Source organism: Dipodomys spectabilis, unplaced genomic scaffold (assembly GCF_019054845.1).
Source record: "Dipodomys spectabilis isolate Male_0828 unplaced genomic scaffold, ASM1905484v1 ptg000043l, whole genome shotgun sequence".
Taxonomy (NCBI): Eukaryota; Metazoa; Chordata; class Mammalia; order Rodentia; family Heteromyidae; genus Dipodomys; species Dipodomys spectabilis.
This window is the reverse complement of record NW_024870720.1, coordinates 20,983,370-21,010,422: the sequence shown is the minus strand read 5'-3', so window position 1 is coordinate 21,010,422 and position 27,053 is coordinate 20,983,370.

Below are 27,053 nucleotides of genomic sequence, written 5' to 3'. Positions count from 1 at the left end.
GGGAGTTAAAGGATGAGTGAGAAATGAATACAAGTCTTGCATCATTCTAGAGTAATGAATGAGTTTCTTATCTTTTCTATGTCAGATTCCTTGCTACAATTTTCTTTGTGTGTCTTCACAGTGCTGTGATACGATTTTTACATTAACTGAGAAATATAGGCAAGTGGTCAAAAATGAAAGTATCACATGTAAATTACTCACTAGAAATCCTGTTCTCCAATCTTTAACATTAAATATGTTGGAATTTAGTGACTTGTTTGTTTTGTGTTTTGGTTTCTAAGACAGAATCTAGCTATGTAACCCAGCCTGGCCTCTAACTCATGATGATCCTATCTCAGATTCCTAAGTGCTGGAATTGCCACGCTGAAGTTGTTTTTTAATTAGTGTCTGTGTATGTGTGTGTATGTGTGTATGTGCACATGCATGCACCACAGACCTGGGGTTTGAACTAAGAGCCTGAACACTGTTCTTTATATTCCTTTTGTTCAAGGCTCGTATTTTATCATTTGAAGCACAGATCCACTTTCAGCTTTTTTTCTTCTTTTTTGTTTAAATTACTGGAATCTTATGGGCTTTCCTGGCTACCTGGCTTCAAACGATGATTCTGTTCTCTGTGTCCTGATTAGAGAGGATTACAGGCACAAGACATTAGCATAGGGATATAAGGTATTTTTTAAGTTAATTTATTTTTGTTGTGGCTTTTAAAATGTCTAATTACTAATCATTGCCAACTAGGACTTTTTCTAAAATTCTTTAAGGGTAAACAAGTAATATTTCAGGGATAATTTGTGTGGATAGAAAAAAATATCAATAAGAACTTCAAAATGTCATGTCCCCTTACCCAGGATAGAAAGAATACATTAACTTGGCAAGGCAAATTCTTGAATTGACTGAACAATTTTTCATGAACTATAAAATTTACTAGCCATAATCAGACTGAATTAATTCTCTCTCTTCTTGTTATTTTGTGCTACATAAAATGTGGGAGAATTTTAACATGATGGATCCATCACAAATAAAGTCACTTGGAAGAAGCAGAATCTATAGCTTATAAAAGAGAAACATCTCAAAAAAGCAGAGAGAATATACGGATTAATTCTGTTAGAAATATTTCCACCAAGCAGAAAAGGTCAAAAGCTATGTACATATGATCATATATATATACATATATATATGTATAAAAAAAAATATATATATATATATATATATATAAAACCTGATGCTAAGCAAAATGAACTCCAAGATAGTGACACAAGAGGTTTTATCTTTGTTGCTGTCCTTTTTCATGTACTTATAATATACTGTGTGATTATTTTTTGTTTCTTTGTATGTTCTTCCCCCATGGTACAACCCCTGTTGTCACTGTACTTGATTCTGGTGCATATACATTTTTCTAATTTGGGGAGGGGAAGGGAAATAACAAAATGCTGAAATAAGGATACAGGATGACCCATTGTGACAATGAGATGTACAAGGCAGTATGTTGAAAACAAACTTTACAACTTTACAGGGTAGTGAGAGGGTGGGAGGGTGGAGGGAGGAGCTGGGGAGGTGGAGAGGAAAGGGATGGTAGGGGATAAATAAAGAAGGGTATAACAATGCTGAATAGGAAATGGACTCATTATCATGCTCATGTAAGTATAACCCCTTTGTGCAGTATCTTTACAATAAAAATATATATTAAGAAAAAATATTTCCACCAGACATATATGCCTCTGTTTGGCGAAGCTTTATAACTGAAAATGAACTGCGGAATAGCAGTAAAAGAATCTAGAGACAACTATAATTCAATTTTTAAGATACTCATAAATGTGTTTACACTTGCACTTTTTCCTGCCACATTTGTGTAAAAAGGACATTTAGAAATTTATTTGTCCCAGTATATTCATATCTACATTCAAGATCACCACTGGAGACTAGTACACTGTTTGTTATGATGCTATTTTGGGGTTTACTATTTATGCATTGCTTTTCATTACTTTGTATGCTTCACTGAACCACATTTTAATCATGGGTCTATTTTTGAGAATTAGGGATGTAATAATTCACATGCATGAACAAAAATATAAATTTAGTAATCTTAGCAGTAGCATGAAAATATATACTAGATGAGACAAACTGTGTCCTATTAGTTAAATATTTGCAGATAAACCAAATCAGTCCTTCAAAGGACATGTAGAACTTTTTTTGTCTACATGTAGAACTTTAGAGGACAAAATAATCATTGAGTGAGCAATGAGGTTTCTATGCCAATAAAAATTAATCTTACATATCAGATTTGTTTAAGGCTATAAGCAAATTACTTTCATGGATTTTTCCTGTTCAAATTGACAGCATGCCTGTGACACAGCCAAAAAATCATATTTTAATACTGCAGCCACTGTCAAAGTACCCTGTTTCTTCTCAAATTTCCTGACCCTTGAGTAATTAGACATTACAGTTTTTTTGTGTTTTTCCCTTGAGAAACTTTATATGTACCCATGCTCACACGTTCACACACACACACACACACACACACACACACACACACACACACACCCTTCATAATTGGAAAATAAATTAGAAGAACCCAGTCTTTTGACCTATTATCATAATTTAAAGCAATTAATAAAGAACACAGGAACATAAAAACTTGTCTTGACCTTAGACTACTTATCTCTAAAAGGCCAGATAAACACAGAAGCAGCTTTCATTTGTCCACTGCTGACATGTTCCCTACTGAATTTGTAATCACTGCATCCTTGTTAAGAAAGGATGCTGTGTTATCTTCAGAGAAAAAAGAAACTGAAAGGAGATTGATTCTGAAATAGAAAAAAATTCTCCTTATAGCAATAATGGTAATGCAGTATGCATTTAAAGAACAACCTTTGAGGAAAATCCAAAACTCACCTCTTTGGCACATACTAATGCTATTATGAATAGGCAATTGGGTTCATACACAAAAGTAGTTAGATGAAATTTATAAACATAAATATCTGGCATATTTTCTTTCAAAAACAACCACATACAACTATAACACTAATAAACATATTTATATTAATTCATTCTTTTCCTTTCTTATAAAGTATGAAACTTTCCTGTCTTGACTTATTTTAGTCTCAAATGGAAATGTATTGTTGAAATTAAGTTGAAACTTAAAAGCAGTTGCATAATAAAATATTTACATAGAGCTCTTAACATAATTATAATTGAAACTGAGATGACCCAATCTATTTCATTGTTTTTTTAAGAATGAGCTTAAATTTAATTTATACTGAAAGGAGTATATGCATATCATTTCAGAAGTGTTGACATATAATCATATATAGATCTTTATATAAGTACATATACATGAACAAAGTTATATACAGGTTTGTTTAGTAAGCATATATTGAACATATACTTGACCATTCCACAGAAGAATATTTAGTTCTGACTCTTTGACCTCCTTACGTAGTGAGACTTCTATATAAATACTACTGAAAAGTGCACTTCGTCAAAAATTATAAAAGGGTGAAGGAAAAGCAATATTTACAATATTTACAAAATCAGCATTTTGGTCTATCTTTTATTAATGCTAAATAAAATGTTGACTATGATCTCTTCCTTTTTTCATTTAATATCGTTTTAATTTATTTTCATTTTTAAATTTATCACCTTGCAATAGTTGTACAAAAGAAATCCTATGTAACAAACTTTATGAGTGCAATGCATCTATTATACTTCAGCTAACTCATTTGTAATCACTTGCATACATACTTTAGCTACCGCAAATGAAGGAAATGATGCAACCTTTGTTTCTCAGAGTCCAACTTACTTCATCTAATATAATTTTTCCAAGTCTTTCCATTTCCTTATGAAGTCATTATTTCCAATGGATTAGTAAAATTTCATTGTGTGTATGTGTGTGTATGTATGTGTATATATATATATATATATATATATATATGTATATATATATATATATATATCTCACACATTCTTAATCTATTCATGGAGGGCCTCTGGGCTGATTATCTATTTTGGCTATGATGAATAGTGCTGCAGTGAACGTGGTTGTGCTGGTGGCATTTTTGCAACCATGTTTATATTCAATGACTACTAGGAGTAGAACTGCTGAGCTACAAGGTAGTTCTATGTTTAATTTTTTGAGGAAGAAAGGCAGCCTCTTGGACAAATGGTACTGCAACTATATTCTCATGTTTCACCTTGCACCAGCATCAATTCAATGTATCAGAAACCATGAAACTATCACAGGAAGGGGTAGGGTACACACAAGGTCTTCTGGCCACAGTGGTCAAAATACTCCAGGTAAAGATCCAAAAACACAAACAAATCAAAGAAATACTTGATAAATGAGATTTCATCAAACAAAATTTTCTGCAAGGCAAAGAACATAGATATCAATCTAAATGGAAAGCCCAGAGAATGGGAGAAGATTTTTACCAGCTATACATTGAACAAGGGCCTAATATCCAGAATATACTTAGAGCTCAAACAAATTCTCAAAAATTAAACCCTCAAAGAAACAAAACCTCAATTAATAAATTTGGTAATGACTTAAACAAAGATTTCTCCGAAGAAGTAGAAATGGCCAACAGGCACACAAAGAAATGGTTAATATCTTTGTAGCTAGAAGAATTTAAGGATCAATTATATACCTTGAAACCGGATGGACAAAAAGTGTAAGGGTAAAAAATAACTTATAGCAGAAATAATGAGATGAGACTTGAGTTGGTGCATATGAACTTGGCAAGGCCAAGAGTTTCTGCCTTCACAAGCAGGCTATGCATTACTAAATATATTTATACTAAGTATTATCTCAAAGAGAAAGTGAGCGACAGAAAGGAAGAGACAGAGGCAAAGAGACAGAGACAGAGACTGAAAAAGATGGAGAGATTGCCCAAAGATAGTATGTTTCAAGAGAGCCTAATATCTGTTATAAATTTATTATTCTACTTGCGTTATCACACCTGGGCCTAAAATACATTCTATACTTTGTAGCTCTTCTTCTATATTGACAGAACTAATAATTCTCACTTCTATTATGATGTTAAAATGATGTCACATATGTTAAAAGGCAGCTGTTATGAGAACTTTCATAAGCTTTATAATTGGTCCATATTTCATCTCCTTGGCTATTATTTTTAAGAACTGAGGATTTCTAAGACAATCAATCCCAAGGATAGATGATCTGAAAAGGTACAATTTTCTTGTGTTAGAATTTAAAACAACAGCACAAAGTAGGGTGGGTTTAGCTTGGACAACAAAAAGAAAATAGGATGAAAAATACAAATTGTGTAACAAAAAGATTATATTGTTAAATAATCACATTTTTCTTTGAATGATAATATTTTTTTCATTTTTTATTTTATTGTTATTATTAAGTAGTTGTAAAAAGAGGTTAAAATTCCATATGTCAGGTTATGAGTATAATGCTGCTTGAAATGTTATTCCTTCCTTCTTTCTCCCCATTCCTCCCTTCCCATCCTTACCCATAAGTTACATAGTTTATTTTTTACTTAGCGTACATTAGATACAATTTCTGCATCTATTCACCCTTCATCCCTCCACTTATATGTGACTGCAACCAATTTTGTAACTTGTTACTTAGCAGAGCAGTTTAAAATCATTCCATATAATTCTTAATGATGTATACCAGTATAAGTAGAAGCAAGAAATGAACCATATGTTAACCAATATCACAGTGGTGGACTGGAAGTCATTGACCTCTTCTTCATACAATGCTTTATCTATGGACACATAGTCTCAGAAATAATGAGGATTTTTAGAGAATAAATTATGTGTATGTATATATGTATATATATGTATATGTGTGCAACAATATATGTTATATATAGTAAACTTAGAAATATATTTACATATATCAATATTTAATATACTATATATTTAATATACAATTTATACATATTCAATATATAATAAATATATATCTTATCCTTTGACATTTGTCAAAGAAAAATGCTAATATAGAGACTAAAAGTTAGAAAAGACTTTGGCTTTGTCTCCCATAACTTATTTGTTCTCCTCTGACTGCATCTAAAAAGATAAAGTTGGTAGAACATAGCCTACTTAAGTGAACTTCCAAACATAAGAGATATGATAAATTGGATGGATGCATACTTTAAAAGCACTATTGTCTGTATCTAACTCTCAATGTTTACTTAACTTCCATGAGTCTAATTTAGCTCTTGAATATACAGGTATTCATCTTTTATCACTGTATCAGGGAATGTATAAGATAATAGAAATTAAATGCTTGCATGAAATCTGGCATGTAATAATAAAATTGTTATATCCCTTTTACCAATTCCCTCAAGTGATCTAAAACTTACAAGAACCCAATTATTTGGGTTATATTGAAAAAAAATATTGTCCCCAGGTTTTTCTAGTCAAGTAAATTTTTTACTGGTTGTTTCATGTGTAAAATTAGGGCTCCACTTGCTATTGTAATAAAAATAAATAAATAATGTGAGTCTACAGTTGAGTAAAGAAAGGTATTCAAGGTCAGATAAGGAATTGACTAATAAGGAAGCAGCTGCTTTGTAGGCTGTTTCCCTGGGTGCTCAGAACAGTACTGGAAGGTATGTATTCACAATCGAAAAGAGCACAGTGGCCAAGGTCATGTGGCCAAGGTCAACCAGCTGTTAAGTCATAAAGCACCAATTCAGTCCAGGTATGTCACATGCATTTACATGCATAAATTCTAGAATACTGAGGATGCTACTAAGAAGAAAGAATCAGTCCATCTTAAAGCAAGAATTATGAAGAGAAGAATAATGATAAGCTAATTGATGCTGTGACCAACCACGTAAGTGGCTTATTTACATAATGAGATGAAGCTCCCTATACTGATAAGAACAGATAATGAGCAAGTCACACCTAGAAGAGGAGAAAAAAAAACCCAGTTATTGAATACAATAGGAATGTTTAATGTGCAGGTCTAACATTTTATTTATTTTTATATCTATGAAACTGATAGTGAGAAAAGGAAAATTTCCTGACAATTTATCTTATATCCTAATTTACTTCAGCCACTGATAAAAGGAACCATGCCGCTTGCTGTGACTCCAGAGAGAGAGCGCAGAAATCCTCTACGGAACCCCTGGGTTTACAGAAGTCTATCAATCACACTGTCAATCTTCCGGATCATTATTCAAGTTGCTATCCCCAATTTTGCTGGATATATCAGATCTACTCCAGCTCCATAGGTAATTTTTCTCCCTAATAGATTTAGAAAGTGTTATTTCTTTTATTGTCTTTGGGCTAATGTGCAATTCAAAACTTTGGAAAATGATAAGAATGTCAATCATTTTCTCCGTTTATGGATTATGTATATTCATACATTTATAGCTAACCGTGTTCAGTTATTTCACCAAAAATCTTGCTATTATCACAGTGTTATTTGTAAATATTGTGCTGTATTCATTATAGTTGTTTATATTTTATTTTGTCTTTTACAATGGAGGTGGGAAGGAAGGGATGATATGGGAAAAACAGAAGAGGAGGTAACAATGCTTGGTAGGAAATGTACTCATTACCTTGCTCATGTAACTGTAACCCCTCTGTAAAGTATTTTTACAATAAAAAAGTATAAAAAAAACCCTATAAATACCATATGATTCTGTGATACTACTTCCAGACAAAGAAATATAAGTTGACACACAATTGAAAAAAAAAATTTATACACAAGGAGAAGCATGGCTCTGAGTTGCTGTAGAATTCGTCCAGAAAATCTAGACATTTTATCAAGGATGGACAATTTAGCTAAACATTTAAGAAAATCCAATTATATTAAGTGAAGTAAGCCAGGCCTAAAGAAACATAGGTCCATTGGTTTCCTTTATTTGCAATAACTAGTATATGTCTGAGACATGCAGAAATGGTCAGATAAGTTGATGTTAGGCGAAATGAACCCCAAGATAAGGACTCAAGTGGTTTTCTTTTCTTTCTTGTGATTGTTTCAAACATATTTATAAAATGATTTTTTTTTGTTGCTTTATATGTCCCTCCCCCACGGTATAACCCCTGTTTTCATTGTATTTGATGTTGGTATAATTTGTGGAAGGGAAGGGAAAAAACAAATTGTTTAAATAGGGATACAGGTGGACCCATTGCAACAATGAGATGTACAAGACATTAGGGGGGAGGGGATGGGAAAGGATGGGAAGGAGAAACAAAAGAGGAGGCAACAATGCTTGATAAGAAATGTACTCATTACCTTGCCCATGTAATTGCAACCACTCTGTACGGCATTTTCACAATTAAAAAACAAAAATGAAAAAACAAAATCCAATGCTGAAAAGGGATAAATTGATTAAAACAAGAGGGCTCTAGGATATATTCTCAGGGAAGTTTATTACTTTTTTCAACAAAACTGTGTTACACAGTATGTCATGAATTGCATTTTCTTGGATACATATTAGTAGGCCCATTTTTTCATAACGGGTAAAAAAAAAAAGTTGACAAAGGGTGAGAAAGGTGTAGTGAAAGGTGAGAGAAAGGTGAGTAGTGTTTTAGTGTACATGAAACAGATAAAGCCATGACAACCATGTCCAGACTGCAAAATTCAGGAAGACTTCCCGGGTAATATGACATCTTCGGAATTTACTAAATATCTCCTTCTTAGATCAAGAGGAAACACGGAGCACTAGATAGAAGCGTCACAGGTGACCATAACCATACATTATGGGAAATTCATAAACATTTTAGTATTACCCACTGCAACTGATTTTTATGGATAGTAGGACATTTCATTTTTTTACATTTATTGATATATTTCCAGTAACAGTGCCTCATTCACAATATGTATTAGTTGACTGAATTTATCACTAAATTATAAACTGCAAATCCTAAAACAGGAAAAAAAAAACTCGAGTAAGGAATTAACCACGTCAGAATTTCAAGTGATTCATGCTTTCTCTTCTTTTCCTCCTTCAGTCTTTTCCCAGATACGTGGGGATGACATAACATCTACTCTATGATCAATACTTCACTGCACACTTTCCTTCTAGAATCATTTTCCCTGAGTGTGTGTGTTGTTTTTGTTTTGTTTCTGTTATTTTTATTTTTTGAGGTGGGGGTCTCAAGCTCAGGCTTTTTTTGAACTTGCTATCTTCCCATTGCAGTTGTTTAACTGCTGAGATGACTGGTATATATAAGGATGCCTATGCTGCCTTTGTAATAGATATTATTTGCTGTAATTTCCCGTGGTAACCTCCCCCATGTCAATTTATGCTGGGGCAGGTCTTTAATGATAAGACTAATTCAACAGGTTTTTTAAAGATTTTTGATTTATGAGGGGTACTGTGTGATACTGGCTGAGACCATAAAGATGGTGGTTTGAAGCCAGCCCAGAAAGAAATGTCTGTTAGATTTCATCCCTCATTAACCAGAAAAATATTAAGACTACTCAAGTGATAGGGAACCATGAATAAGTGCAAACATGTGCACACACACACACACACACACACACACATACCTGAGCAAGAGAAAAAGAGAAACACACAGAGAGAAAAAGAGACCCTGAGATTAAACCCCAGCATTGAAACAACAAAAATAAACGAATAAATGAAAAATAAAGCTGGGTGGCTCATGCCTGTAATCCTAGCTACTCAGGAGGCTGAGATCTGAGGATCACGGTTCAAAGCCAGCCTGGGCAGCAAAGTCTCTGAGACTTCGATCTCCAGTAAACCACATAAAAACCAGAAGTGGCGCTATGGCTCAAGAGGTAGAGCGCTCACCTTGAGCTGAAGAGAGCTGGGACAGCGCCCAGGCCCAGAGTTTAAACCCCATGACCGACCAAAATAATAATAATAATAATAAGCTTTAGAATCAAGTCAAAACTATTCACTATGGCTTCTTACAGTAAAAGACTGAAGAATCATCAAAAGTGGTCATGATTCCTGTGATGTTTTATGGATTTTCCAGTATGTTTTGACAAGAGCAGTACTACCCTTTATGACGTATCTTTTACTGTTTTTATATGTGATAATACCCAGTGCACTAATTGTATATTTTATTTTAAATTGTATCTAATACTCACTTTATTTATATTCTTTTTCTTCCAGATGAACAATATGCTTTCTTCCTATTTTTAAAAACAGCAAAAAGGAAAACTGGTGAATCATATAAGGACACACTGGAAAGTGCATTGTTACCATGGCAATAAAAAGGGGAGCAAATGTCCAAATGCTTTTGTGTAGAATTCCATGTCTCCATCTGAAATTTGTCAGTTTCAGTTGAATTTAATATTTACTATTTTCATTTAATTTTCCTGTATTAGACAAATATTTGTTATACTCCTGATATCTTCTGATACAAACACATCCAAAATGTATTCTCTGATCCCTATAATATTCGAGCTTATTTGAAAAAAAAAAAAAAGTAAGCATAAGCTCAACACAAAGTTAATAAGCACTGTGGAGATTAGCAAAGGAAGCAATACTTGTAGCCAGAGTAATGATTGACCTAACCTCTTTCCTCCTCGTATTTTTTAGGAAGTGTGGTGGTGATATACTATCAGAGAAAGAAACCAAGGAAGAAATCCAAGACTTAAGGCTCCCAGAATAAAAGGACATAGAAAATCTAAATAGCTAGGAATACACAAAATGAAGTAGGTATATCCTGCTTCAAGGAACTATTTCAAAGAACACAATCAGATAGATATATCCTACCCGAGGATGTAACATAGACATCCTGACAAACTTTTTATATTCATTTAGTCAGAAGCAATTTCAAGTCTTATCCATACTCAAGGAGAAAGTTTTCTCACTAGAACCTGGACACCTGGAGTCAGGGATCATGGGGACCACTATAGAGTTAGTCTTTAGTTATTATCAATACATACAATCACTATATAATATGTAACATTAATGTTATTTATGTCATATATAAGCTCTATATTATCTATATCATACATATGAGATAAAATACCACCATAATGACTTGGACTACAATACAAATGTATGAAAATTAAGATATTTTCTTTTAAAATAAATCTCATATCATTATCTACATTACCTTTGTTAGGAAAGCAATTAAATGATATGCAACAAGTATTAATGTCTTCCAGTCACAGATTTAATAGAATATATTAATATATAGATTATATTATAGCATATTATATATTAATATATAATAATAGAATGTATTATATGCATGTGTATTTATTAAATATATATATGTAAATGCATATGTAAATACATATATATAAATATGTATTCTATTGGTTCTACAACATATTTATTCTACCTATATAACATATAGTATAAATATTGAAAGACTGGAAAATTTTGCTTGCATTATAATGAAAGCTGGAAAATTTAAGCTGGATGGGGGGTAAACCATCAGTTTGGGGACCCAGGGAAAATCCTGAACTCAAAACAACTCCTTGGCAGTCATTCTCTCTTTTTTTGGTCAGTCTGTCTTTTGTTCTATTCAGGCCTTTAACTGATGAAGTTAAGCCTTTTCACGTCATCTAGAGAAATCTGTGATTTTTATCTCAAGTGCAGTGATTGAGATGAAATTCTTATTAAACTACATCCACAATACTTTTTAAGCAAGCATCTGGACATCATGACTCATCCAAATCATGCAAAAAAAAATCAGCTTGTTAGAATATTAACCATTAGCTTTAATGAATTTTAGGCTACAATTCTACATATTGAGTATTTTTAATGAACACATTAATAATATCTTGCAAAGTATATTTATTACAAATCCTATTTCAGAAACAGATGTCAATGCATATAGAATTTACTTAATTCACTTTGGATAGTGAAGGGATAATTTGTATATGAGTTTGGTTTTGAAGTGTTTTTGTTAACATTTTGTGTTACTTCTGGTCATGCTTGTTGAAAATGCCCAGAATGGACTATAATTATATTTTTTGGCAAAGGATATCTTATGACTTTATAAATACTAGGTTAATGTTCATAATACAATTTGTGGCAATGATCTTTAATAAATTTCTATTTCCTTCAGAAGACCATGAACTTCATAATCTAATATTCTACTTTGTTGCTCACTAATAATTAGAGTTATAACTAAAATATAGTAAGTTCATGGTAAGTCATTAAATCGCAACCTTCTCAGTGACTACATCTGGTGCTTTTTTTTCCTGTACTATCAACTGCTTCACTTCTCAGAGTGGCTAGCACACAGTTCATGATAGGAAATATTTTTCAGATTGGGGAGCAGTGTATGTCCTAAAATCATTGAGCAGAGCCTTTCAGATTACTAACAGATAGGGAGAGAAAGCTAGAATCAATTTTAGTAATGGAAGAGCAAGTTATTTAGACCAATGTTACCACTTCAAACAACTTTCAAAAATATAAAAAAAGAAATGCATCTCTGTAACTCCAAAAATTTAAAAATAAGGAATAATTAAAATTAAGACCTAAAAGAAATAGAATTGTGGTCAGGTTCTGATAGCTCACACCTTTAATCCCAGCTACTCAGGAGTCTGAGATCTGAGGATTGTGGTTCAAAGCCAACCTGGGCAGGTAGGTCTGTTAAACTCTTATCTCCAATTAACTATGAGAAAATGTGAAGAAGTACTGTAGCTACAAGTGGTAGTGCATTAGCCTTGACTGCAAAAACTCAAGGACAGTGTCCAGCCCTGAGTTCAAGCACCATGATCAACAACAAAAAAAGGAAAGAAGGAAGAAAGGGAGGAAGGAAAGAAGGAAGGAAGGAAGGGAGAGAGGGAGGAAGGGAGGGAGGGAGGGAGGAAGGAAGGAAGGAAGGAAGGAAGGAAGGAAGGAAGGAAGGAAGGAAGGAAGGAAGGAAGGAAGGAAGGAAGGTAGGAAGGAAAGAAATGAGGGAGGTAGGGAGGTAGGGAGGTAGGGAGAAAGAGAAGGAAGGAAGGGAGGGAGGAAAGGAAGATAGGAAGGGAGGGAGGAAGGGAAAGGAAGGAAGGAAAAAGGAAAGAAAAAAAAGAGAGAAGAGACATCTGTTGGGTATAGTGATACATAGCTGTAATCTTAGTATTCAAGAGGTCAAGCAGAGGGATCAGTTCAAGTTCCCTACATAGCAAGACCCTGTCTCTTAATAAAACAAGCAATGAAGTCAGTAAACAAATTTTGAAATCCTAGAAATATGAGTCTATCAGATAAGAGTATAAATACTCTTATTTTAAAGATTATTTAAAAATTATTAAATGGAACATTTAATAATCCTAAAGAGATAGCTAATAGATTAGAGAAAATTCTTGACATTCTAACTTTCAAAGATAAATCCTAATCCTAATCATTGGTGGTATGACTGCAGTTGATAAACAACCCCGAGCATTGATGTTCCATGTATCAGACGGATAGAACTAGGTATACGAGGATTTGTTAAGATTTATTATCTGTTGGAGTTCATATTATTATAGTGCTTCAAAAGCCCCATGATAGATCACTTGTTTTAACCTAATATTAAATATGCCCCCAAAATATTTCCCTACACTTCACATCATACTTAGTGATGAGAAAAATCAATTTTCTCTGTGATTAAGAACTAGATAAAGTATTTCTGTCACATTTTCTGTTGCTGGAACCTCATGCCTATAACCTTAACTACTCAGGAGGCTGGGGTCTGAGGATCATGATTTGAAGCCAGACAGAGCAAGAAAGTCCATGAGATTCATATCCAATTAACCACCAGGAAACTGGAAGTGACACTGTGGCTCAAAGTGGTAGAGTGCTAGCCTTGAGAGGAAAAGCTCAGTGACAGTGTGCAGGCCCTGAGTTCAAGCCCCATGACCAAAAACAACAACAACAACAAAAACCCTCATAATAAATGTAGTAGGAAAAATCAATAGGAATAGAAGTTACTCAGAAGTAAAACTCTTCATTTCCAGGGATTTTTAACTATAGAAAATACAAAGAACTTCTAGAAGATCATACTGGAGTCAGTATGGAGATCTAGGGTTTTGTCCAAATAAAGATAAAATAAAAATAGTATCCAGGAAGAAAATAAAAATGGGAGGCTGTACTTCGCAAAGAAGTTTTTACATTGAGAGGAATTCTGTTAAGAAAATATCATTACTGGGGAGACATCAAAAATTGTAAGAAAATATTGTGGGCACATACCTAATAAAGAACTTGTACCTAAAAATTCTTAAAAATTCAACAATGCAACTAAAAAAATGAGTAGAAAATGTGAACAGTCACCTCACAAAAGAAATACAAATAACATGCATATGAAATACAAAAAAAAATCACATTTCCATATCACATATCAGTAGACAAGTACAAATTGAAAAAAAAAAATGAGATCCCACTTCAAACACAGCTAAAACCCTAAACTCAGAAAATCAAATGTTGGCAAGATGTAAAGCAATAGTGGCTCTCATTTACTCCTGATAGGCAAAATAGTATAGCAACTTATTTTACACACCAAATCTACGAACACATTTTCGTATTTTGCCTATAATTGCCAATAAAATGCATTTCAGTATGTGAATTAGACAAATATTTGTTCTGAAATAAAAGCAAATGAGATACTAAGCCATAAGAAAACACTGAGGAGTATTCTTTTTCAGAAAAAGAAAAATAAGTACTCTAAAAAGACTGCATCATATATGATTCTAATTATTCAACATACTGGAAAAATTGAAACTAATAGAGTCAGGGAAAACAATAGCAATTTTAGGCTTGGGAAGGGAAAAGAGGAAATAATGAATAGTTGAAGCCCATACGCTTTTAGGACAGTGAAAATGTGTATTCCACTGTTTTGATTAAGTGGATGACCTTATGCATTTATCAAAAACTATTGAGAAGTATAAAACACAGGAGTTGGCTCTAATATAAATAACTGATTATTTTGTATCAATATAGGTCAGCAATTATAATAAATGTAACACACTTGTTCAACGTGTCTTTAATCTCAAAACTTATAAGAAATAACTAATAACATTTAAACATTGCCTTCTTCATAAATGCTTCATTAATGCTTCTCCAATCAGAGGATCTGGGGGTGTGATTCAGTGGTAGTGTGTTTGGTAGGGAGGGAGGGAGGAAGGAGGGAGGGAGGGAAGGAGGAATGGAGGGAAGAAAGGAAGGAAGGAAGGGAGAAAGGGAGGGAAGGAAGGAAAGAAGGAAGGGAAGGAGGGAAAGAAGGAAGGAAGGAAGGGAGAGAGAAAGAAAGAAAAGGAAAACCTGTTGCTTACTATCCAATTGCAGTAGGTAAAAATATGAAAAAATTAAAATGACTCGTGCTGCTTTTCTTTTGTTTATATTGCTATTCTTGTCTATTTTTTCCAATTCAAAAAATATTCTGTAAAAAGCTGTACTTTGGAACAGTTGTCAGCTTATTAATAGAGGTAGCACTTCTGACACCAAGTGAGAATTTCTATATTTCAACAGTATAACAGAAGAAGGCTTGAATTCCTTACAGATTCCAAAAATTGCTTATTAAACGCTCACGAGCTACTTCAAAAAGCAAAAACAAGATTCAAGTTAAAAAGCCCTGAAGGAAAGAAATAGGAAAAATTCTCTAGCCGGGCGCTGGTGGCTCACGCCTGTAATCCTAGCTACTCAGGAGGCTGAGATCTGAGGATCGCGGTTCAAAGCCAGCCCGGGCAGGAGAGACCATGAGACTCCTATCTCCAATAAACCACCAGAAAACCGGAAGTGGCGCTGTAGCTCAAGTGGTAGAGCGCTCGCCTTGAGCTGAAGAGCTGAGGGACAGTGCCCAGGCCCAGAGTTCAAGCCCCACGACCGACCAAAAAAAAAAAAAAATTCTCTATTTTATTCTATACACAAAGCATCTATAGAAAAGAATGTTTCTTTATTCAATGGGTGGAGCCTATTTTGTAAAAAAGCAAATCTCTTCCATAGTTTCCAGAACATGTTTCCAAAGAGGTTAGATTTGAAGGTGAAACTGACCTGTTTATCATAAAGACTGCTGTGGAGTAACACAAAATTCTTTTACATGGACACTTTGAAATAAGAGTTTGACTTTCCACAAAACAACAACATAATATTAAAGGTATAGTTTAAACCCAGTATCTGAGACTATTGCTTTAGTTTGATTCCAGTGGCAGTTTGTGTTGCTGCTGCTGATGGTAATGATGTTTATATTGATATTAACACTGACAGTATATGATGAAATTGCAAGCAAATGAAGTCATAGTATTTCTATGTGGTTATTTATGAGACCATGTAATTAATATACTTCCCAGAGGAAGACAGTTCCAATACCTTCCACAAACCTCAATTTATTCTATAAACTCTATTCTGTAATGTATAGAATAAAAAAGAAACACAAATATACATGAATATTGGTGTTGCTATATCAACAATATGAAAATGATATAATATTAAAAGAATTAAATGCCAGGATATAATTTTCAAACTACATGAGCTAATGCTGCAAATTTGAAGCAGGTATAAAAATGGAGGTGGTATTTTTCATCATTATGATTTTCTTATAAGCAAAGGAAGCTATTTCATAGCTGCAATCTCTTATTAAAAATCATATGCAACAATTGTGTGGAAGCCTCAAGTATAGCCTAGGAGAATGGAATACTGAACTATGATTAAGTTTATCCATTGAAATATTCAAAAATACTGCAGGAAATGATTTGATAATAATACATAATAACTTTTGAGAATTAAACTTCTCATAAATATGAAGAAATTGCATATAAAGTACATATTTTAATAGTTATTGGGATTATACATTTTGCCTTACTTAGAAAATAATATATTTATTTACTACTTATCTGCAACAGTATTTTCATCTGTTCTTCTAAAAGCAACCAAAAACTAATACCCAGCAAATCTTGGTTAGGATGTAGGATAGAATATAATGGTAGAGCATGTTGTATCATGCTCAGTGCCAAGGTTCAATCCTTAGAACCAAACACAAAAAATATCTGTCAAATTTACTTTTATTCTGCACTAATCTGACTTTTGTATGCTTATAATACAAATCAAATTAAATGTACCTTTTCAAATAATATTCCATATTACAGTGCAGCTTGAGCCTTTACATTTTGTCATTTTTAAATACAACAGCATTTTATACTGAAATACATGCAGAATATTTATGTCGAACCACTTGGATAATTTATTACTACTGGTATATTGACAATATAGGATATAGAACAGTTTAAAATAATTGTTGTATAAGTATATCAGCAAAGTTTGTTAAACATTAAATGTTCCTATTGTTGAATTAACATGAATTATTCTAGGATCTAAATAACAAAGCAAGAAGATACATTTTGAATTAAAAAAAAGAAAAAAGAAAAATAAAAAATGCGTAAAATTTGCATCACAGGTTTTTGTTTTTTGGGCTTTTTTTTGGTCGGTCATGGCACTTGAACTCTGGGCTTGGGCGCTATCCCTCAGCTCTTCAGGTCAAGGCAAGTGCTCTGCCATTTGAGCCACAGCGCCACTTCAGGTTTTCTAGTGGTTTATTAGAGATAAGAGTCTCATGAACTTTCCTGCCCGGCTGGCTCTGGTGCCCGGCTGCATCACTGTTTTATAGGAAACTATAGCAACTGAGATGAAAATTATGCCTTTCACGGTTGAATATCTGCCTACAACCAAATAGCTCTAACTTCAATCCCCAGTACTATCAAAAAAAGATAAGGTAAATTGTAAAATTAATAATTATTTATTAAATATGTAAAGCATAATATCCTCTTAATATTTATTAATATGTAAAATATTTATTAAATATGTAAAGCATAATATCCTCTTAACTGTACTACCACTTGATCTTTATGTGTATATATAGACGTCTTTGTATATATGAATATAAACCCAAGTTATATGGTATTATATTTCTTTTAAACTTTACTATAGAATGAAAACTATTTTAAAATGTATTTAAACAAAGAATAAAGAATGCCTTTGGTCTGAGTAATTCACTAATTATATTATTTTAAGTTATGAATTATTTTAATATCCAGTAAATTTGTGTCCTCATCTTCAAAATTTACAACCTTTTTGGAAAGTATAAGCCAAAATACTGTATGAATATACTAGCATGCCTTCACTGATACACACATAATTAAGTAATGTCATCTATATGCAATTTGTGAAAATTTTAATAAAGACACATTGAGTGTCTTCTCAGTATTAAACATCTAATGTGTTCAATATGAAAATTAAAAACAGTGGAATCTGCACTTTGATTTCCTTTGCTTTACCAAGCTATTCTAGTGAACTAGAAATGAATACTAGTACTACAAGAATACATTATCCATCCTTGAAACTTTTTAATGGCATTTTAAAACTTTGTAACTATAACTGAAAGCGATAGATGATGCTAGCTACAGCTGGATTAAGGAAAGAACAAGAGGAGCCTGAAATAGCTTATGACACACAGGAAGCCACTGATCAAATATAAATGAAGTCATTCCAGGACACAGAAGACCAAAGAAGAGGAGCTACCACAAACCAAACATTAAAACTGTGTAAATACAGGTTCAAGATCTCCAGTTAGGTGTCTAAAATCCAAATGCTCCCAAATCCAATGTTTTGTGTGCTAACAGGACACTACCTAGGAGAATTCCAGACCTGACCTATATCATAGGTTGTAGTGAATTCCCAAGCACACTGAAAATATTGCAAATTAAAACTTAATATCACACTATATGTATAAGGGATATATAAAACATAACTGAATTTAGCCTTGGATTCCATTCATAGAATTACCTTCCTCATGTGTATAGAAATATCAACTCTAAAACAAAAAATCTGAAATTTAAACCATCTCTGGGCCCCAGCTTCTTCAGATAGGAGATATTTGACTTGTTACACATCAAAACTCATGGAAGAAAATTGTTATTAAAATACTTCCAACAAAATATTTATCAATTACTTATTGTGAGAGTTTGGCAGACACCACCTCAATCAAGTTGTCAAATTAATATCCCCACTGCTGGAATAAATTAAAATTGTCACCTAATAGGTGGCAATGAGAACAAAGCTCCACATGTCTAATTTTCCTGCCAAAGAAACACAATGGGCTCCACTGCTAGGGAAAACGCAATCTCCGTTAACGGAATACTCTAAAATGCCTGACCCTGCTCTTGACCTGAACACTTCCAAAACATCACCTATTAAAGTCAAGAAAACTCCGAAGAATCTTTCAGCGAGGAATACAAAGAAACATGCCAGCCATAAGAAATAAGGAAGTTACAAGACATTGTGTTGGAAATGAACTTCACAGATGGGGGAGAGTGGGCGAGGTGGGGGAGGGATGGGATAGTAGGAGAAAAACAAAGGAGGGAGTTACAATGCTGGACAAGAAATGTACTCATTACCCCTCTGCACAGCATCTTTACCATAAAATTAAATTTAAAATGAAAGAAACAAGAAATACACACTAGACCCTTTACCAGAAAGAATATTATCAGACAATTTTCTCAGAACATTTTCTGAGAAAATTTAAGATATTATAGTGAAATACTAGTGCCCCCTCTCTTCCCTCTTCTCTCTCTTCTCTCTCTCTCTCCTCTCTCTCCCTCCTTCTCTCTCTGTCTCTCTCTCTGTCTCTGTCTCTGTCTCTCTCTGTCTCTGCTCTCTCTCTCTCTCTCTGTTGTTACTGAAGTTGAACTCAGCTAGACAGGCCAGGCACTCTATACTACTACTACTAAACCATGGCTTTTTGACATTGCTTAATTTGTAATATGATCAGGACTGTGTTCCACCCCTTTTCAGCTTTCTTCCATTAACTTATTTCCCAGCACAACTAGTATCCTTTGTTCAGACTTTTCTCTTCCTTTTTATTTGGAACTTAGTTTTTGTCTTTGTCTTTTACAGTGTGATTATGTCCTGTTTCTTAAAGTACTTGTTTCATTTGAATCTATTTAAATATGTTCAAGCTTCCTGCATCTGAAAATACGCCCTATCTCTCTCAAGATGTTGGATATTTGCTGGAAAATGTTGAACTACAATGATTGTTCATGATACAAATGTAAGGAGCCTTCAGGGCCAACTGAAAAGTGGTTTCTAGCCACTGCAGCAGGACTCACTGTATTGTAGCAACTTGGACTAAGGTCCAAGGAGAAGAACTCACTATATTTCTGCTGTGGGAATTCCAGGCATCTGCTGAAAATGGGTTCCAGGCTTCTGTGGATAGCAGAATTTCTGCTATGAATGGAGATGCTTATAGTAACAATGTAGATTCTCCTGCTTGCCTTTTTCCACAGTAAGAAGTTTTGCCCAACTCCAAGGTGACTCTGAGATAATCTGTTTCCCCTCCATCTCTTGAAGTCACTGGAGCTTTTGTGCTAATAGAGCTTCCACCAGTCCCTTGCAGTGCTCAGGGCCGCTCCAGAAATATTAGTAGAAGTGTAGTTACTAGTCATCATTCTTCTCCTTTTGACTATAGGGAGGATGAGTGTTAGGCATGTTTAGTCAATTTGTTGATTTCACTACCAAAAACTATACACATATCTATTACTGTCATTGTCATACTTTTGAGACTGAACAGTGAAATGTCATATAAATTTATATTATAAAATATAAGAATAGCCTCAAAGAAACCAAATCCAGAGAAGCTTTCCTTTTTGATATATATATTTTTATTGTAAAGATACTGTACAGAAGGGTTATAATTACATGACTAAGGTAATGAGTACATTTCCTATCAAGCATTGTTACCTCCACCTTTGTTTTTTCCCTAACACCTCCCACCTCCCCTACTCCTCCCTCCTCCCCCCCCACCCCCCCACAAGTTGTAAAGTTCATTTTCAACATAGTGTCTTGTATATCTAATTGTTACAATGGGTCACCTGTGTCCTTATTTCAGCATTTTGTTATTTCCCTTCCCCTCCCAAATTAGAAAAACGTATATACAAGATGCAGAGCATTGGAATCAAATACAGTGAAAACAGAGGTTATACTATGGGAGAAAACATAAAAAAGAATCAAAAAAAATCATCTAGTACATATAAGTACATTTAAAACAACAGCAAGAAGATAAAAGCTCTTGTGTCCTTATCTTGGGGTTCATTTCAGTTATAATCATCTTATATGGTCATATATACATAGCTTTTGACCTTTTCTGCTTCTCCTAGATGTAAACTTGTTAATTGCAAAAAAGGGAAACCATGGGACCTATGTTTCTTTGGGCCTAGATTACTTCACTTATGAGAAGTACAAAATGTCATGTCAAAAACGAGCTTTACAATGTCGGTGTGGGGGGGGTAGCGGGGAAGGGTTGGTTGGGGGGGAGGGGGGAGGCGGGGAAGGGAGGTGAAGGGTAAACAAAGGAGGAGGCTGCAATGCTTGGTAAGAAATGTACGCATTATCCTGCCCATGTAATTGTAACCCCTCTGTACAGTATGTTCTCAAATAAAATAAAATAAAATTTAAAAAATATATATATAATTTTTTCCAAGTCTTTCCATTTCCTAACAAGAGGGACAGAGAAGCCTTCTTATAAAAAAAAAAGAAAGAAAAAAAGAAACAGACACACATATTTCCTTATTTGCATTGCAAGCATTTTCCTTAATGAGGAAGAAAATGGTAAGAAACACAACTCGTACAAGAAAACTCATTAAAGGGTTTTATGCAAGTTACCTACTGTCACAGATTTTATAAAAAGAATATAAAATCATGGTAACTCATTAACATTGTGACTGCTTCAGTACTTGTGCTTCCTTAGTGAAAACTGCTAAGCCATTTGAGCTTCTGATTCATTGTGACCAACCAATAGAAGATTATAAAAATGTTCCTCTCAAGGTTTCTGTGAGAAGTTGCTAGAATATGTGATATAAAATACAGAGCAGCTAGTAGATGAATAAATGGATAATTATAAAATAATATGGTTGTATTGGAGGAACAGTTTTAGAAATTATATTAATAATTCAATTCACTTTCCAGTGGCATTCTAAAACAATTTTTCCTATGAAATCATAAAGGTTTAGATTTCTTAAAGACATGAATTCTATGACAATAAGCATTAATAATTACTTGAAGTATGGTCACTTGCTGTTTTTAAGATGTAGTATCTGATTGCTGGGTATAAATTAGTACCTAGAGCTGACCACAGACAAGGAACATGTCATGTGGGTCTATCCTGTAGCCCTACCATGCCAGCTGTCTGGTCCCAAGACTAAATTCTCAACAGCCTTGTCAGTAACCACCCATTCCTGAAGACTGTTCCTAAATATGTACCACTATTTCTTAGAAACTAAAACACTTGATACAATTACTACACTGTATATCAAAGAGAAAATACTGCTTCATCATTCTTTTTTATACCAGGATTTTCTAAGCATCATATCATTGAATATTCATTAGAAATTCATGAAGTGAGTGTTCACATGCATGGAACTGAGAATTAGAAATCATAGATGAGTCATCCATTGTTTCCCAAGTCATAAAAGGTCCAACTAGAATTCACAGGCAGTCCTTTCTAACACTAGAACATCAGTTTTTGTACATAGAATTATATTTGCATGTCAATTGCAGCCCTTTGGAATATTATATTCCACATTCCTCGCTTGCAAATAACTATCATTAAGCACAATGTGTGAGGGAATTGAGAATACAAAAGGGCTTATGAGCGAGGAACAAAGTACCAAGGTATTTATGAGGACTCATAACAAAACACCAGTTGAGGATGTTTCTTACAGCAAATTCTTTTGTACATTGACATATCCGTGCTATCAAAAGATCTTTAATGTGAATTGTGACCAGCTGATAGCAAGTAAAATAGAGTTAAATGCACTAATGATCTGATCCTACAGATCAAAAAAAACTCTTTTTGAAATTTGTGTCTCCTTTGATCAACTGGATTCATTGGGAACTCAGATAAACTGAGGTGAATCTTGTCTCCTATGAATGTCACCTTCTTGCTTTATGCCTGCATCCCTGATTTAGTGAAGCAAATATATGTGTTACTATTTATATTTACTTAGATAACAAATGCTAATCTCTCACCAACCAATGCTGATTATTATTGTCTCTGACAAACCATGTCCACATCAAAGTGAAGGCTCTCTTGCTTATCATTGCGTTTTCGGACAGTTGATTCTCATTTATAGCACAAGACTTTAAGTTGTCTTTCTGGTAAAGGAATTTTTGTTACAAAAATTTATGGCTTTCCTTTGTGGAATAAGAGTCTTGGGCCTAGCCATAAAAATTGACCGACTCCTGGTCCCCTGTATTATCTAGAGTCCTCTCTTGGGATATATAAAGGATGGGAGGACCTTTCCACCCCTGGATCCAGAGTCTAAGTTGTGCAGCCTTGGCACTGCTCCTTTCCCTCTAGCTTTCTAGCTTTTATTCTCTCTCTCTCTCTTTCCCTCTCCCTCTCTCTCCATTCCTCCCTTGCCCTCTATCCCCCCTCCCTCTCTCCCTCTCTCTCTCTCTCTCTCTCTCTCTCTCTGTATGAAAGATTTTGGAGGATCATTTTTGTTGTATTTATCTTTTTATTGTCCTCAAGAAGTTTTACAAAGGGATTTCATTTCAACATGCCGGTTTGTGAGTGCAATGAATATTAATTAATATCATTCCTTTCACCATTCTCCCCAATCTCTCCTAACCCTACCCAGCTCCTCTCTTTCTCTAATCAGGTATCATTTAATGGCAAGAAGTCTAGAGCAACGAAGTATATTTTACTCTATCAGATGACATTTTTAAACACTATGACACTTTTATGATCTCATATATTTAATTTCTGCTTCTTTATGTATAATTGGTGTTGATCACAGTTAAATAATTCCCAACAACAAACATTGTATCTACTAATAGTACCAGTAATGATTTCTAATGTTCACTACTAAGTTGTTTCTAAGAATATCATCACAAAGTCAAACTAGCACTTATTAGCTTGATGTATATCTTAGAAGATGGCAAAAAGTAAGATTTCCATTTCATACTAGAGTATCACATATTTCATAATCAAGGATTTGTTTAAACAACAATAAATTATTACTAAAAAGTGATTTATAATATTGAGTACAGACTCAGTGTGAAAATTGTGTTATGATCTCGGAAGTAACTCCTCCCTCAAATGACTTATTCTTCATTTCAATTCTGAATCAGAGTAATTAATTTACTATACCTGGACAATACTTATTTTTCTGCTCTTCCTGATTTTTTGATTTAGTTTGGAGTAGTTCAGAAAGAACCACAATGGCTCTACTCTCCTCAGTGCTAAGATTATATGCATGCTAATCATGTTCAACCTGATGGTTGATTTTTCTAAGAATTCAAGGGAATATTCAGTTCAACAGTACAAGTCATTGTGTATCAAATGATAAGCAAAATACTTGGAAAAATTGAAAATTCTCTTTTGCTTTCGTTCTTGGCAGCAATTCCTCCCATGTTCTATCCCTGCCACCTTCTCAGGGTTCTGTTCCAGTCAGCATTAAGCTCTCAGTTCATTGTCTTCTTCCAGGAGATGCGGCCACCTTTCCCAACTTCCAGTCAGAACCTTCATGACACAAAGAATATTGACTGCCTTTTAACTATTAAATGTCATTTATACTTGACATCCTTTCTTTATATTTCCATCTCTACCTTTGAAAATGTATATAAATATATTACATGGCTTAATCCATACACAAAAAGAACCACCTTTTAATGCCAATATGATGGGCACTGAGTTTCAGCATGAACTTTGGAAGAGACACTATTATTCACATCCTAATATGCTACAAGGAAAGATTTATTGGCCTGATTTTACAGATGAAGAGCACGAAGGTCTCATTCTGCAGCATAAATTATACTTTCCAGACATAACCCTGAAGTTAATATAAAAGATAATCAAACCAAAATAGCCTACATAGATTTCCCAGCCCTGCCCCCACCAGTGACGGGAGAAAGTGGAATGATACACACCTATAAGTATACAAAGGTTTATGTATCCAATTCTAACCTATACACAGGCTCCAGAGTAACAGGAAATGGTATTCTTATTTACAATGCAAGTTTTATTAAAAAGCAATTAAAAATTGAATATGTATGATTTGCTGTTCTCTTTTCTGACTTGGATTCATTTCAAGATAGTAATTTTCAGGGTTCATTGGCTTCCTCCTTTATCTTGAGTAAATCTGTTCTAATTCTCTAACTAGAGTCCAGGAGTTCTACCTACTCAAGGACAAGAGGAAGATTAGATGCCTCCTTGATTTAGAAACATAAGGACCCTGAGGAACTAACCCAGACAACTAAGCACCTACAGTGAGGAGGGTTGAAAGTCTGTAGCACACATAAGCACTATATCAGGAAAATGGATGTGTCAAGAATTAGACAATTAAAACCAGGCACTCTTGCTCCTGGAGTTTACATGGATTTTGCTATAGAATATCTAACATTTGTAGGAGAACTGGAATCTGTGAACTATAAAAATAAATGTAGATATGATGTTCATCCCTAGAATGTAAAAATCATCATATCTAACTTACAATCTTATAGAAATATACTATAATAAAAGTTATTTTAGTAAAAAATACTTCCCTTCATTGCAGTCTGCAGTATAATAGACTCTGGAGAATGCAAATAATATAATTTTCCAGTAAGACCATGTTAAAGCCCATATCAAAAGCCCAACCAAGAATGGGTGCAAGGGAGAAGGTGGGATCAAGGGTGGAGGGTAGATAAATGAAAGGGGAATCAGGGAGAAGGCAGGAAAAAAATTCACTGAATATACCAGAAAATGGAGGACCTAAGGGAAAGGATGGATGTAACTTGGGTGAGAATGTTGAAGAGATGACAAGCTGAATTGTATTCATGAACTGCTTTTCTAAATGGCACCTCCTTTGTACAACTACTTCAAGACAACACATAATTTTTTAAAAGAAATCTTGTATTTATAAACTGCTTTGTTATATGGCAACTCCTCTTCTACAACCACTTAAAGATCATACATTTAAAAAATAAAAATTCACTAAGTATATTTTAGCGCCTCTTGCACTAAAGATTTCTAAAATTAAAATCATGTTAACTTGAGAGTAAATCCCTTTGTTATTTCTACTTACAACAAAAATACATAGCTAATGGGATTTGGGGCAGGGTATTAGTGGATACTTCATTAAGATACCATAAATAATGAACTATATATGATCTTCCTTAATGGAGGAATGAGTTCTCTTAGGTTTTATAATTTCTATGACATCATATGCATTCTGAACAGTAAGCAGGGTGGAACCAAATGTTTCCCATTTTAAGCTGGCCACAGGAAAGATTTTAGCTCTGTCCCATGACATATAAACACACAACGGGCAAGAGCTCAATGAAAGCTTATGAAAGAGGCACCTGTGGTTTTTAAATTAAGCCCATTTGACATAATTAGCAGGGCTTATTTTTCATAAGTCAACTTTTTTCATTGTTTTTTAAACCATCCCTGAGGTGACCATAAACATCATGCAGTTTTAATGGGAGAGGATTTTGTTTCTTAAAACCCCAGGCAACTTGAAATCAAATCACTTCGGCTACTACTGAAGAGGGGAGGATGGGAACTGAGGGCACTGGTTAACTCAGCTTTGCTTATAGGCAATTCAGTCCAAGTAAAGTTGGCTGGCATTAGGGCAGCTCCATTCTACAGAGCCTCCATAGATTTACTTTTCCCTTGGAGGCTAATTCCCCACCAGCCTAGTTATTCTGGACTCCAACTTAAGTTGCTTCATGGTTAACCCTTGAGAAATAACTAGGTCTTCAAAAGGAAATATATTTTGAAATAAAATCTCAAGGAATTTCATAGAATATATATGGCCAAATAGAGTAATAAAATGTATTATTTAAGAAGAGCCACTACCATTTTAAATCAATGTAACACAATTGCAGTTTTTATACACATAAAAGGACATTTTAGAAATTATAAGAGTTTTTATTTTCTTTTTCCAGATCCACTTCAAAATTTCAAGCATGGAAAATTCACTTCAATGTACTATGGTGATTAATCTAAATGTAGTTTGCCTCTATTGCTCTGCTAACATATAGATATAAAAATCAGAAATGTTGGCCCTCTGTGCTCCAGAACAAGACTTTTGGAAATTTTATTTTGCACCTTTTTATTGGAAAAAAACTCTCCAAAATACTAATACAAACAACTATTGCTTTAAGATTATTATTTTTAATGTCCTGCTGAAAAGA